Raw genomic sequence first — 13,786 nt, 5'->3', positions numbered from 1 at the left:
AAAAAAATCCTCCACCACACCTACATCACTAGTTTTTCTTTCTAAAGGATATTTTGTCATATTTGAGAGCGGCTTGCGCCATGGCACACCGTGGTGGACAGAGGACAACTTGTGGAAGTTGGTTTTCTCTTTCTGTATGTGGGTCCCCAACTGACAAACTGAGTTCAATCCTTGGGACCAACATGGTAGAAGGAGAACCAACTCCAAAGGTATACTCTGACCTCTACACACACACACACACCATAAATCAATAAATGTAATTTTAAAGGAAAAAATTTTTTTTTACTCTACAGAGCACAAAGATACCATTATTTGGTTATCCCTGACCACAGAGAAGGTAAGAAATCTGCCCAAGTGGTCACTTACTTATACTTAAGTTTTATGTATGAGACAGGCAGTTTCAACCCTCACTAAACCAGACTCACACATGTAGAACTGAGTAATATCAATGGCCACAGAATGCAGTGGGAACAACCCGCAAGTCTGAGGCAGGCTCTGAAATTAGGAAGTTGTCCTAAAACTGCTGTTGTTCACATCTGGAACTTTCTCCAAATAATGTTTCTGTCATTAAATTTCAGGAAATAGCAATTGGGTTGTCTGGTCCAGGACAATGGTAGAGTCATGTAAAATTAAACAAATATTTCTTTGAAAGCAATCTGACAGCCAAGCAGTGGTGGTGAATGCCTTTAATCTCAACACTGTGGATGCAGAAGCAAGCAGATCTTTGAGTTCGAGGCCAGCCTGGTCTACAGAGTGAGTTCCAGGAGAGATGGAGCTACACAGAAAAACCTTGTCTTGAACCACCACTCCTAAAAAAAAAAAAAAAAAAAGAAAAGAAAAGAAAGAAAGAAAGAAAAAAACATTATGACAAGGGCTTGTATTGTAGTTTTCAGCTGACATGAAAGGCACAGGAGTGGTGGTCAGATATACCTGTGTTCACTTCCTAATGTGACCTCTCAACCACACACCCTCAGAGAAGCCCTTATACTCTAGCATCAACTGATCTTGGTGGTGGGAAAATACAGTGGTCTAGGATATGCACTTCCTTAGCCAGTGTTCAGCCACTACAACCATTTAATAAAAGTCAGTCGTAACCCGATAACAATAATGCGGAAATAGAAGTGGTGGTGATCATCTAGGTGTGACAGCAAGGTGTTATAGGCACACAATTTCAACTGGGACATCCAAAGGGCAGATCAGAAAGTGTGTGTGTGTGTGTGTGTGTGTGTGTGTGTGTGTGCGCGCGCGCGCACGCGCGTGCAAGTACCTGTGTATACAGGTGAGTGTGTGTCTTACTGGGTATTGAAAGAGCTACACCCCCAGACCTTATAAATGTTATAATCAGCAAACATGTTTTATAATAACTTGATATATTTCAATACTTTTCAAAAATACCTGAAGGGATTGGAGTGTTCAGTGGTACACATGTACACACACACATTCTGAGCAAGGAGACTTCCTATGTATCTGAAAGGCATAACACTGTACAGTACTGCTAGTAGATTTTTTCTTCCTGCAAAGAGCCTTTCAATCAAGAAGCTATACCACAGGACCAGTGAGATGGCTCGGCAAACAAAGATGCTTGCTGCCAAGCCTGACCGGACCCACATGGTACGAGAGAGCTGACTCGTGCAAGCTGTCCTCTAACCTCCACACCTTCACTGTGGTACCCATGCCCAACAACATGCATGCACTGAAATATTAAAATATTAAAATCTAATCAACTTTTAAAACTATAGCATAAACATAAGTGGGAGGTATAACCACAACCAATGTACATAATTTAAAAATCCCTAAACTCTTACAAATAACTTGTAAATGGTTTTCAGAATAAAGTCTCATGTTTTTAATTCTTATAACATTCTAATCCATCACCAAAGAAAAGACAAAACCCAGTCTCAATTATTGCTAAAAAGTTACTTCTTGTCTCTTGGAATGCTAGCAAACAGTAATACATTCCATGGTGGTACACACCTGTAATAACAACATTTGGGAGCCTGAGGCAAGATATGCTTAAAGATGGCCTACGATATACAGAAAGTTCCAGGCCTGTTTTGGGCCACATTATAAATTTTTAAAAATAAGAGAAAGGAAGAAAAGATAAAAATCCCACTTTCTCTCCAGTATCTTTCAATTTGTGTGTATAAAGTAAGATGTATGTATATATGTGTATACATTAGACACAATTTGATGTTTAAAGATAATGGGAGATACCAAAAAATAATCTATACGTTTATACAGAAAAATCAAAGGCAAATGCAGACCTTGCTTGGGAGGAGCTGCTGATAAAATCAGCTTAGTCCATCTAAACTGCTGTGGTCTGCAAAGGAAAGAGAAAGGATAACCATTAATCCTATTGCAGGCAGCACTGGAGAGCATCAACATGCTCCCACTTCAGCCGCAGACTGAGCAGCGCTTTGACGCTCTGCTCACAAGACCTGTTGAAATGTCACAGGAGAAAGAAGCTCTTACTCCACGTGACTGCTACATGGACTCCTTAAAAATCACTCCCCCCTCAAAGGTGTTTATAGGATCTACCCACGCCGTGTTATCGGTTTGTTTGAATGCAAGCCTCCTTTCTAAGAAAGAGATCATCCTACATCTCCCAAACCATTACATGGCATCTGAGGGTTAGTCCTGTTGACCAAGCATAGCCAATGCATTTATACATCCGAGATTAATTTCTGGGATATTTCTTACCTGATGCCAACAAGTGGGCTTTGACTTGCCTTGCTACGAACCCACTATCCACAGACTTCCCTCCGGACGAGGATCCAGTGCTGGAACAGAAGTAACAGCCGTGCAAGGAAAAGCAACACTTAACACCACTAGTACCTCTTGGTCTTGTGTTCGAAGTTTTCCACGTTCCCAAGCAGACAGAATCCTGCCAAGCAGCAACACAAGCTCCGCGGAGGTGAAGTGAGTCCCAAGATCCCCTGCACCCTCTTGTCATCCCCCAGAGACAAGCAGGGGAAACGACATGGATCCCTCGGAAGCCACAAGAGACAAGAGAGAAAAACTCCAAGTCCGGATGCTCACAGAGAGGATGAAACCACCAGGGAGACTGTAAGAGGGGTGAGGCTGCAAGACAACAGCCTGCGGAAGACACCTCCCCACTCCAGCCTGAATCCAAACCGCCTTCGCCCTGTTGTCATAGCATTTTACAACGGAGGCCACTGCGCAAGTCAGACGCGGGGCCGCAGGGCTTGCTGGGTGTTGTAGTCCGGGCGGCCGAGCGCGAGCTGTGGGGATGATTTCCCGTGTCGCCCGTATGGAGTAGAGTGGCTACCGGGCTGGGTAGGGCTGGGCGCCTCAGAACCAACCTAAACAGGCCTGTCCCTCAGGGCATCGGCGGCGGAAGTCCCGCCCCTGTGGGGGTTCTCGTGCCACAGACCACGCCCTCCTGAGCTTAGGTGTTATCCTAGTGTCTAGGCCTGAGCATGTAAATGGTTTTCCTGTTTGAATCTGTTTTCATTCTTTCCTTGGCCTAACTGCTGTAGCCAAGATTTCAAGCACTACGTATTGAATAACAGTGAAGAGTAGACCCCCTTGTTTCATTACTTGTTTAGAAAACATATCTACAGTTTCTCCCATGTAGTATAATATAGGTTATACGTTAATTTATATAGTCTAGATGGCTAATCTTTGTTGTCAACCTGATACACCTAGAAAGAGGTGACCTCAACTGAAAATTCCCTCCATTCAGTTAACCGGTTGGCAAGTCTGAGAGCATTTTCTTGATTGCTTAGTGATGTGGGAGAGCCCAGCCCACTGTGGGCTAGGCTGATGGGTCTGGGCATATAAGAAAGAGAACCAGAGAGCAGCTGTCCTCCACAGTACCCGCTTCAGCCACTGCCCTGCTTGGGTTCCAGAACTGACTTCCTAAACAGTGGACTGTAACCTGTAAGATGAGAAAGGCACAATATGTTCTCCACGCCATTTTTGGTCATGATACTTATCAAAGCAACAGAAAGCAAGCTGCTGCAGCTCCGTGGCGTTGGGGTATGGCCACTACTTTCTTCAGGCCTTTTATCATAAAAGAATATTAAATTTTGTCAAAGGCCTTTTCTGTGTGTACTGAGACGACCATGCGATTTCTCTCCCCGAATCTTTCTGTATTGAATTACATTTATTGACATGCATCTGTTGGACTGTCCTGGCATGCCTCGAATGAAGCCAAGTTTGTTCACCCTATATTTTTTTTAGAAATATGATATTAAATTATGTGTATTTCTGGAAATTTCTACATGATAGGTTTTTTTTGTTGTTGTTGTTTGGTTTGGTTTGGTTTGGTTTTTTTAGTTTGGTTTTGGTGATTGCTTTGCTCTTACCAAGTTTTTGGTATCAGAATGAAGTTAGCGTCATAAGATGAATTTGCAAATGTTCTTTCCAGTTCTATTTCATGAGGAAATTTGTTTCTTGGATTTATTATATCTGTGCATATGAGGGTTTGGCCTGCATGAATGTAAGTGCACCATGTGCATGCCTTGTGCTTACAGAGGGCAGCCCAGTGCTTCTGGAGAGCAGAAGAGAACACTATATTCCCTTGAACTTGAGTTACAGACCACTGTGCACCTACACACACATGCTGAGAATGGAACTCAGGTCTTACGGAAGAGCTTTATTTGCTATTAACCATGGAGACATCTCTCAAGCCACCTATTTTATGGGAATTTTTTATGTTAATTCTTAGCATCTGATCGAATGACAGAGTGAGCTCCTCCAGTTCGGAGGTTTGTTTATTCCAGAGACTGCTCCTGCTCCCAGGCCCTTGCCTGTCGCTGCTCAGCTCCAGCTGTGTACAGCTCCAGCTGTATACACCCTCCTCATGGAACGTTGGTCATGTGATTCTAGAGAAGTATCCTTTCCTTCTCGATTTTTTAATTTGGGATCCACTTTTTAAACATGACACTGGTGATCCCTCTGAATTTCACGAGTATCCACGTGGCATCCTGTTTTCATCTCCACTCGCAAATAATTTAGAGAGGTCTCCTCTTTCTTTTGCTTAGTTTGGCTGAAAGTGTCTACTTTGGTCTTTGCTAAGATTCAGCTCTTCCATGGACATTTATTATTCTTTTTTTTCTAATATATTTTTATTACTTGAGAATTTCATACAATGTATTTTTAAATTATTTTTATTTTAAGTATATGTGGATTTTGAATAAGAACTAATCAAGCTTGATAACTGTCTTAATCAGGGTTTTACTGCTGTGAATAGACACCATGACCAAAGCAACTCTTATAAGGACAACATTTAATTGGGGCTGGCTTACACGTTCAGAGGTTCAGTCCATTATCATCAAGGCAGAACTTGGCAGCATCCAGGCAGGCATGGTGCAGGTGAAGCTAAGAGTTCTACATCTTCATCTGAAGGCTGCTAGCAGAATACTGGTTTCCAGGCAGCTAGGATGAGGGTGTTAAAGCCCACACCCACAGTGACACACCTACTCCAAAAAGGCCACACCAACTCCAACAGGGCCACACCTTTTAATAATGCCACTCCATGAGTTGAGTATATACAAACCATCAAATTTCATTCCGTGACCCCCATAGGCTTCTTCAAACATATGTGTCCATGGTGGCCATACCTAAACATAGCAAAATGCAAAATACATTTAGTCGAACTTCTAAAGTCCCTATCATCTATAGCAGTCTCAACAATGTTAAAAGTCCAAAGTTCAAGGTCTCTTCTGAGATTTATCCAATCACTTTACTGTAATCCCTAAATCAAGACAGGAAACCAGCTGGGCAAACTCCAAACTCTGCATCTCCACGGCTATGTCAAAGCAGTCTTCATATCTCCAACTCCCTTTTCATCTTTGTTGCCTGCAACAAACTTCTTTCTTCTGGTCTGGTTCCACTCCCTGTTAGCAGCTTTCTTCAAGAGATAGACCACGGCTCTGGCATCTTGAATATATTGGCAACTTCAGTGTTAGAGCTTCTTGTTTCAATGTTTAGATCCACACATGATCTTCTGGGTTCCTCCAAAGGGCTGGCATCACTTCTCCAGCTCTGCCCTCTGAAGCACTCTAAGCTCAGGTTGATTCACTCCATTGCCACTGCTGTTCTTGGTGATCATCTATGGTACTGGAATTTACAATACAATGGGGTCTTCCGCTGTAACTAGGCTTCACCAATAGCCTCTCAAAGGCTCTTCATGGAGCCAAGCCTCAACTCATTTGCATGATCCCTTCAGTCCTGGGCCATCAACTGCAACTGAGGCTGCACTTTCACCAATGGCCTTCCATGGCCTTTCACAGTGCCGAGCCTCAGCTGCTCTTCATGACTCCTTTAATACCATATATTTTATATTTTTTCCTTTCTAATTTTGCTATGCTTGTTCACAGTGGTTCATACCCATAATCCCAGCACTTGGGCGGCTGATGTAAGAGGAGCATGAGTTTGAGAGCAGCCTGGGCTGTATAATAGGATGTAGAACCAGGGGAAAGAGGCAGAGGTCGCTCAGTAAGTGACATGCTTGCCATTCTGTTACGTGAAATATAAAAAAGCACCAACCCACACTAATGCCGGCTACTCTCTGGCCCCAGCGGTCTCTCTGGCCCTGGCAGCTAGCCTCATGTAGCGACTGCCCATCTAGCTGTCACAAATCCCAGTAACCAGGTAAAATCAAAACTCTAGAGGCTTGTAATTTATCAGTCAGGTTTAAATTAGCAAATTCTCAACCCACAAACTGCTCGCACAATGAACTCAAAACTCAATTGCTATAATCACAAGGTATACACCTAGACGGGTCAAACACACCCTACTTATTATTTAATCACCTAAGAAATCCCCAATACTTGTGGCTTCCAGGACTGCGAGTTTCTGGTTCCTCTTCCTCTCTATAGGTCCCATCTTTATGAGGAATAACCTCATAAACTTAGGAAGTTTACCGGTACAACCCCCATTCAAATTCCCATGATGGGGGCTGACTTCCAATGCTCTCGCCTCTTCCTGTTGGTGCACATCTGCTATCCCATCCCGTGGGGAGTGGAAGCAGGAGGAGAAGAGGTTCAGGGTCATCCTCTGCTACGTGAAGGGTTCAGGCTAGCCTAGGCTACATGGGAACTTGTCTGGAAACACAAAGATGAAATAAAATACAAACAAGGAAGACTTTCCCACTAGTTTTTGTTTTTTTGACTTTCCCACTAGTAAGAATATCTTCTAGACACTACATTTGCTAACTAAATTTGAGTGTCTCACAAAGCACTTGACATGGCTGGCGTAGGCAGTCTCTGCCTGTGGCTAGATCGACTTCCAGAAAGCAGTTCTTCCTAGATAAGTGCTTTCTCTTTAATGATTTTTTGTTGTTTTTTTTTTTTTTGGTTTTTCGAGACAGGGTTTCTCTGTATAGCCCTGGCTGTCCTGGAACTCACATTGTGGACCAGGCTGCCCTCAAACTCAGAAATCCACCTGCCTCTGCCTCCCAAGTGCTGGGATTAAAGGCATGCGCCACCACGCCCGGCTGATTTTTTTAAAGATGTATTTATTTACTTATTTATTTATGTATATATGAGTATGCTGTAGCTGTACTGATGGTTGTGAGCCATCATGTGTTGCTGGGAATTTGAATTCAGGACTCTGCTCACTCTGGTCAACCCGACTCGTTCTGGCCCTGCTCGCTCCTGCCTATTATTTATTATTATATGTAAGTAGACTGTCGCTGTCTTCAGACACAGCAGAAGAGGGCATCAGATCTCACTACAGATGGTTGTGAGACACCTTGTGGTTGCTGGTATTTGAACTCAGGATCTTCATAAGAGCAGTCGGTGCTCGTAAACACTGAGTCATTTTTCCAGTCCTTAATGGTTTTTTAAAACACAAATTTACTTAGTGTGTGTACATATGCACAGAGTAAAGATCAGAGGACAACTTGTGGCAGTCAGTTCTATCTTCCGCCATATTGGTCTTGAAAGACCCACAACGTGAGGACTCCCTCACGTTCTGACTCAGGAGAGGCGACACCCCAAAATCACCCACAAGAAACGGTCTTGCTGCAACTTGCAAGAGGATTTTTATTCGAGAGCGTTCTCGGGCCCATGGTCATACACCACGCAGGGGTAGAGGACCATGGCGCCCCGAGTAGCTGAGTAAGGGGGTATTTAAAGGAAGAAACCACAACTCAAGGAAGTGGGGAGGGGTTGTTGGAAAAATACCAAAGATACCAGTTAAGTGTCATAAGGAAGTGTAAAGTCACAAGAGTCACAGAGAATACCTGGTAATTGTTTTGGTTAACTCTCAGTTTCTAAGAGCCCCTAACAATAGCACATTTGCATGGCAGTTTCCGGCGTTGGTCAGGGTGACTTTCTTTGAATGAACACTCTTTGAACTCAGGAAGCAGGTAGGTGGAGGAAGGAATGTCGCTATCAAGGTATGATTAGCATACCTTGGAGCAATGAGTCACAAAGGTTACATTCCCAAGCCTCGACCTAAAGGCCTAGAATTTTGTTACTTCTTCATTCCCCCCTTTTTTTTTTGTTAATAGTTCTAATCTTAGAACTAGACACTATCTTTTCTCTGACATATTTGATCCTTTAGGGCATAGTACTGTTGTCTCAAAACTAAAAGCCGCACTGCACTAATTCTTGTTCTAATAAAGGTGACTTGTCTATTTAACACACATGCACCTATAATTAAAAGCAGAAGCAAAATCAAAAGGGGTATCATAAAGGTAGAAAGTAGGGTGGTCAAGAGTACAAGATAAGGGCCTTTCCACCGGAGTCTCAAGGTTTTCTGTGCAGAGACGTCTAATGTAGCAGGTCTTCTTCTCTTGAGTAGGCCTTCTGGAGCTGCTTTTTTGCTCGCTGTCTCACTCACTGGAGCACCTTGAGCCTAGAGAACAAAGGCTGGGATAGCAGCATGTCAGCACTATGTACAGAGGCTATTTTTACCAGTGGAGGGGGCCCCCTGTAGAGTAATTCATAAGGGGGTCAGTCTAAACTGTCCAGGGGTGTTTCTAACCCTGAAGAGCAAAGGGTAGGAGAGCTATCCAATCATTAGCGCCAGTCTCTGTTGTCAATTTGGTAAGGGTCTCTTAATGGTTCTATTTATTTTTTCTACCTGTCCTGAGCTTTGGGCCTGTATGCACAATGTAACTTCTAACCGATCTCTAATATCTTGGCCAGTCCCTGATTTACCTGGGCAACAAAGGCAGGTCTATTACCTTGGGAAGATTTCTTTTAGGATCTTCAGTCCTGGTAGGAAAAGCTTCTATCCATCTTGAAACGGTGTCTATAAACACTAACAAGTACTTGTTGCAATATCTAGCTGGCTTAATTTCTGTAAATTCTACCTCGTCATAGCACAGGCCTTGCAGCTTTTGACTATTTCTTCTGCCAAGTCAGAGAGTCCTGTAACATAGTAGTTAAAGGACCTAACCACACCTTTGAATTTCTTGGCCCCCAGGTGGGTCAAATACTGTCCAAACTTGATAGTGCTCAGGGGTGTATCTAAAGCTGGTCTCTCTGATGTCATAATAATCTTTAGGCTCCTTGACTGCCAGGATCATTGCTCCTTGAGTCACCTGTTTGGCAGTTAGATCTGCTATCTGATTTTCTTTAGCCACAGCATCTTAGGTCTTTCTCTGCAGATGTCAACAGCCCTCTTTGTCTGTATATTGCTCCGTACAGTGGCAAAAGCATACCTGCTGTCATTGTTGACTTTCCTTTTGCCATTTATGGACCTTGTCTCAAAGTCACAAGTTCAGCTTTCTGGGCCGACGTCCCTTCAGGGAGGCTGCTGGCCTAGATTACTTGCTTTCTGTCCACCACCATACTGCTGTCCCCGACTTTTGCTTACCTTTAACCTTGAGGCTGCTGTCATCAGTGTACCAGCTCGAACCCTCAGGCCAAGGCTGATCTGATCCTTCAGATCATTTCAGCGCAGTGGTGAGTAGGTGCAGTCTCACACAGTGGGACAGCAGGTGGAATGAAGCGAAGTTCAACAAAAAGTTCTGATGTGTCACAGGAGCATTGGTAGTCATCCATCAGTCAGGGGGCTTTCAGATAATGCTTTCAAGAGCGTGGGATGCCATTACAGCCAGTTGCTGTCCCAGAGTGAGCTTATCAGCATCCTTGACAAGCAGATTATGGCAGTAATAGCTTACAGGCAAGAAAACCACCCGCTGGCAACAGGGTGTAACTTCTTGGTTAGGTAAGCCACTGGCCTTTTTCAAAGTCCCAAAGTCTGAGCAAGAACTCCTCTGGCGACCCCTGATCTCTCTTCCACATAAAGAGTGAAAGGCTTGGTTAGGTCAGGCAAAGGCTGGCCATCAAGAGGGCCTTTTTAATTTTTTAAAGGCTTTCTGGCAATCCGGGATCCACAAAACACCTCCCCTTTCTTGGTTAGGGGGTACAACAGGGCAGCTAAGGTCGCCAACCCAGGTGTCTAGAGTCTGTAGAAGCCAGCAGTACCCAAGAATTTTCTTACTTGCCTTGGTGTAGTTAGCCACTACTTCCCGTCTCGAAGGGTGTCTCTCAAATAAGTAACTTCAGTTTGACACAGCTGAGCCTTTTTAGCTGAGGCTCGGTCTTCAGTTGCCCAGGTTTCCTGTCTAGATCCTGTCTTTTTCTTTCTCTCCTATCACTGTGGCCAAGATTCTAGTCAAATTTTTCTCTTGTCTATGATCCCTCCTGTTTTCTCTTTCTTCTGCCTCCCGCCTCTCTCTCTCTCACACACACACTTTCTCTGCCTCTTTCACTAGATTGCCTAACTGTCTCCCTCTTTTCTCTGAAGCTTCTTTCTGATATCGGGGGCCAACTGCCTTATGAAGGCCAGCCAGGCCACTGAGGCCTTCTGGGCTTCCGAGGTAAGATTAAAGGGAGTGAACTGCCTGAAGGCTTCCATAAGTCTTTCAAGGAACATTGAGGGAGGTTCGATCGGCCCCTGCATTACCTCTTACCTTAGCCAAATTAGTGGGCCCATCTTGAGGCACCTTGGAGACCAGAGCCTGGCGTTAGATTTTCAAGCTCTCCTTACCTTCAGCCATGCCGCAGTCGCAACTGGGGCGAGTCAAAAGGAATCCCATGTCGATCTCATTTTGTAGCTGTGTAGACCTCCGTTGGCTTCCGGGCCATTTTTCTAGCTTCTAACAGAATTCTCTCTCGCTCTTCGGTTGTTAAGAGCATCTGCAACAGCTGTTGATAATCATCTCAAGTAGGCTGATGAGAAAACATAAGGAACTCTACCAACCCTGTGAGGCGTTGGGGATCCTGAGAAAGGGGGTGGTTAGTTTTTCAGTTATAAATACCAACAGAGGAAAATGACCAGTACTGAAGGGTTTAAAGTTTGGGCAGGTCCACCAGAGTCCGCCTGGACTCTGTGCTCTGCAGTTCCATGTACCCGCAGCGGTCCGCCTCTCGACACCCCGAGGGGTTTAGGGTTCCCTCGGCAGCTGGGGTTGAGGCTGTGGATAAGGGGAAGGTTGTGGACTAGGCCACTCAGGAGGCTTCATAGATTTTGGAGGAGCCGAATTGGCTGGTGGCTGCGATTTGGGAGAAACCTTTAATTTCTCTTGTAACATAAGAGTACAACCACAATTTTGAGAAGCAAAACCCAATTTTAACAGTGAAAACAATCTAGTTTTTTTTTTTTTTTTAAATGAACTCTAAAAACATTACTTGCTATAAATTTTGGCTGCCTGTTCCTGCACACAAACACAAGAAGGTGTAGCTGCCAATACTTCAAAAAGACACTACCCTAAATCTTATCTTTTATAAATCGGATTTCTAGGATAAGAATTACATAGAATATTACTCAATTTAGGCGTATCTTTAGAGACCTGTTCCCATGGATTGTCTCATGCTGCATGTTGTAGTTCTAAATTACTCTAACCCAGAGTTACCAGTTTTAAGTCAACTTTTTGTTACCAATGTTACAAATTTTTAATCATAACTAATAACTTATGAGCCACTAATCTATAACCAAGACATATAAAAACATATTTATACTTTTGAAACTATTTAGAAACAAAAATGAAATGGCCGCATACATTTGCTCATTTAAACCAAACAAAATTCTTAATTTTTTTAGCTGTAATTTCAAGAGAGGAGCACCTTGTCACCTGATGAATCTAATTATCACAAGCACAGAGATTTTTGTAGAACTTGAGAAGCTGCTGGTCTTTATAAGAGCAGCGTTTATAATCAGCTCCTAGCAGGGCTTCTCTAGCCACACTAGATTCCTAACTACAGGTGCAGGGCCCCAAAGACCAATTAATACTGTTTATTTTATTTTATTTTTTACCAAATTATCCCCAGATAGTCGGAGAGTACTGCTTTTCTCAAAACCCATTCTCTCACATCTCAGGTGTAAACTATCTCTAGTCAGGGTATAAAGCACCTATGAGAATTACCTTTGCTTTTCTAGATTTTCACATAGCTCTAAACACATACACAAAAACACATAAAACAGAAACCAACAGATCCAGACACATTCGACCCTTTCTTGTCCTCTACAAGTAGGCAAGAGAATTAGACGATTTTGGAGGGGGAAGCTTCCGCTTCAACAGAACTCGGTCCCTCTGACCGATCCGGAGACGGCCAGGCGTCCCTGGCTCTCCTTACCTCCCAGGGCGTCCCCCAGGGCCACAGCCTGTGGTCCTCCTAGCACGTCTGCCGACCACAGTCCTCCGGTCCTTACGGCCCAAAAGGACAGCTGCAAATACCGACCGCGCGCGCATTTCAGACCCCATCACCCCATCGTCTACAAACACCAGCATCCATTTCTACCTAGACGACCAAAACCAGAGAAGCACACTTGTTCTTCACTCTGCCAGGTGTAAAACCAAGGCACGAGGTGGGACTCGAACCCACGATCTCGCAACCCGAAAACCAAGACACAAATTTCACTCTGCCAGGTGTAAAACCAAGGCACGAGGTGGGACTCGAACCCACGATCTCGCAACCCGAAAACCAAGACACAAATTTAATAAACTCAGATGGATCCGAACTCAGACTTCGCCATGCTTCAGAAACATAGGACAAGACACAAACAACCCAACACAACAAGCACATGTTCCAATGTTCGTTTCAGAAAACAGACACTCAAAACAGAGACACCGGCCGGCACACACACAAGAGGGGATCCCCATACCTCCAAGTCGGTTCTCGGGTGTGAGGGGTGGTCGCGTTTCCCGGCCAACGCACCAAATGAAAGACCCACAACGTGAGGACTCCCTCACGTTCTGACTCAGGAGAGGCGACACCCCAAAATCACCCACAAGAAACGGTCTTGCTGCAACTTGCAAGAGGATTTTTATTCGAGAGCGTTCTCGGGCCCATGGTCATACACCACGCAGGGGTAGAGGACCATGGCGCCCCGAGTAGCTGAGTAAGGGGGTATTTAAAGGAAGAAACCACAACTCAAGGAAGTGGGGAGGGGTTGTTGGAAAAATACCAAAGATACCAGTTAAGTGTCATAAGGAAGTGTAAAGTCACAAGAGTCACAGAGAATACCTGGTAATTGTTTTGGTTAACTCTCAGTTTCTAAGAGCCCCTAACAATAGCACATTTGCATGGCAGTTTCCGGCGTTGGTCAGGGTGACTTTCTTTGAATGAACACTCTTTGAACTCAGGAAGCAGGTAGGTGGAGGAAGGAATGTCGCTATCAAGGTATGATTAGCATACCTTGGAGCAATGAGTCACAAAGGTTACATTCCCAAGCCTCGACCTAAAGGCCTAGAATTTTGTTACTTCTTCAGTCTGTGGTCCCTGGGGATCAGATTTTGGTCAGTCATGGCAGCAAGTGCATCTGCTCCCTCTTCACTATTTAAGGCACAAAAAAGTAA

At 44.2% G+C, this 13,786-nt stretch overlaps 1 protein-coding gene across 5 annotated transcripts in view; it reads right to left on the bottom strand.

Annotated features, from left to right (window-relative positions):
- Bbs9 (Bardet-Biedl syndrome 9) overlaps positions 1-3,330 on the bottom strand; it is a 434,796-nt gene extending 431,466 nt beyond the window's left edge. For 2 of the 5 annotated variants that reach the window (XM_021173327.3, XM_029481548.2), the window contains exon 1: positions 2,701-3,330. The gene's annotated coding sequence lies outside the window, so the exon portion shown is untranslated. Of the gene's footprint in view, positions 1-2,264; positions 2,321-2,700 lie in introns of all 5 variants that reach the window. The other 3 variants (XM_029481549.2, XM_029481551.2, XM_029481550.2) reach the window with 3 other exon arrangements.
- Between the last annotated feature and the right edge of the window lie 10,456 nt (positions 3,331-13,786).

The sequence above is a fragment of the Mus caroli genome, unplaced genomic scaffold (genome assembly GCF_978045245.1).
Source record: "Mus caroli unplaced genomic scaffold, Mus_caroli_1 scaffold_11, whole genome shotgun sequence".
Classification (NCBI taxonomy): Eukaryota; Metazoa; Chordata; class Mammalia; order Rodentia; family Muridae; genus Mus; species Mus caroli.
Note: the sequence above shows the minus strand (reverse complement) of the source record. Positions and strands in the feature narration are given on the sequence as shown.